A 1,936-nucleotide genomic window follows, 5' to 3' on the forward strand; every position below is an offset into this window, starting at 1 on the left:
CTTCCTTCCTTCCTTCCTTCCTTTCTTCCTTCCTTCCTTCTTTCTTTTTGCTAAATGTTAGCTGCTTATGAACTCCAACTCCCAACCAATTTTCAAATGTATATAAAGTGTAATATAACACTTAGCCCCACCAGCTTTCTGATTTTGCTTGTTAGAGGTAAAATTAATATTCCATCCTTTCTTACTTGGCATTACTAGTCACTAATACGTTTTGAAATTTTGACATTTTAGTTTCTTCTATAATTGCCTTTTTGTAATTTTTTTATTTGTCTAATGGACTTTTGACTTTTTTGCTAGTTTATTATTACATACTTATATTGAGATCAATGTACGCAATACTGAATAACTTCATGCCCAGTTCTTCTCATTTTACAATTTTTAAAATTTTTTTTTGATTCTGAGATGGGAATGGGTATATGTAGCGATTTTGGTTCCTGCTCCCCTCACATGTAAACCAAAGGCAAATTAAAGAACCCACAAACAACATTTACAACAAAACTAATTAGCCATCCAGTTTCTTTTGGATATCTTCTCTCTCTTTTTTTTTCCTCCACCTGGTGCCTGCATCAGCCTCTCTGTCACTGGCTTGAAGGACCAGGCCAGGGGCCCTAGAAAGATGAAAGTCTTTTGATTTCCGGCTGTAATCTGCCTTTGTTGCTGAGACCCATGTCTCAAGTCCCAGGTCATGGCACTATGTACCTTTGAGAAATACTTGCTTCAGCGATGACTGCACATCCTTCCTAAGGGAGCACATCTTTGTTCTGGGTTCCAATCAGTCAGAATCAGGCCATCTTCTCAGGATCTCAGAAATGTTGGGCCCAAAGGAGCAGCCCTTTGGAGAGGAAGGACATCTAATTGTTGGCGTCGTTGGTGAGGGGCATGAGGTGGCTCTCAGACACTGTAAGCACACTGTTTGTCTCCAAGGAGCTTCTTACTGCTAACCTGGGGTTCTTCTTTCTTCCATACACCAGGGCAACGATGCATTTCTGCTTTCTTTTCAAAAATCTTCTGTGTGTGTGTGTGTGTGTGTGTGTGTGTGTGTGTGTGTGTGTGTGTGAGAGAGAGAGAGAGAGAGAGAGAGAGAGAGAGAGAGAGAGAGAGATGCCTTCACTGGTGAAGTATTGACTACTGATAGATTTTGGAAGAGGGAGAGTTATTGTCTTTAGCTGGGTACCCATGGGTGAGCCCATGAGGTTCCAGTTGATATCTGCAAACCCATGGTAACCCAGCAGAACAAAAAGACATGAATGCAGGAAAGGGATTTGGGGAAGGTGGGTGGAAGGGATTGATAAAGGTGGGAGGGAGATAAGAGGAGAAAGGAGGTGAGAGGAATCATGAGTGCATTCCATACATGTATGAAATTGCCAAAGGACAAGCCTAATTTTAAAATGTGACTTACATAGGTTAGCTCACAGAAAATGTTTACACTAGCTTTTAATGACAAATAACTAAGAAAACAGGAAGACTCAACTTGGAATAAGAAAGAAGATACAAAAGTTTATTTTTACGAAGATGTATAAAACCAACTTTAGAATCTAAGGATGTATACTTAGCTGAGAAAAATCATAAAGAAATGCAAGGAGCTGGCTGTGGTGGCCCACACCTTTAATCTTAGATCTAGGAGGCAGATACAAGTGGGTTTCTGAGCTCAAGTCAGCCTGGTCTACACAGTGAGTTTTAAGACTGCCAGAGAGACACAGAGAGACCCCGTCCTTAAAGAAAAAAAAAAGCGGCGAAGTTATAAAAGTCAGGATCATGGACAGAAACAACTACTAGTGAACTAGTGAAGCCACGTTGTGGCCACTTGGCGGGGGAGGCAGTGCTGTGGCTGGGATGTGACATTCTGAGAGGCTGCTGGTTTCTGGCAAAATCTCTTCACTGGTGATAAGCATGTTCACCTGATCATAGCTCCCTAGAGCAAAGGGCTTCTGGAGTG

Source organism: Mus caroli, chromosome 19 (assembly GCF_900094665.2).
Source record: "Mus caroli chromosome 19, CAROLI_EIJ_v1.1, whole genome shotgun sequence".
Taxonomy (NCBI): Eukaryota; Metazoa; Chordata; class Mammalia; order Rodentia; family Muridae; genus Mus; species Mus caroli.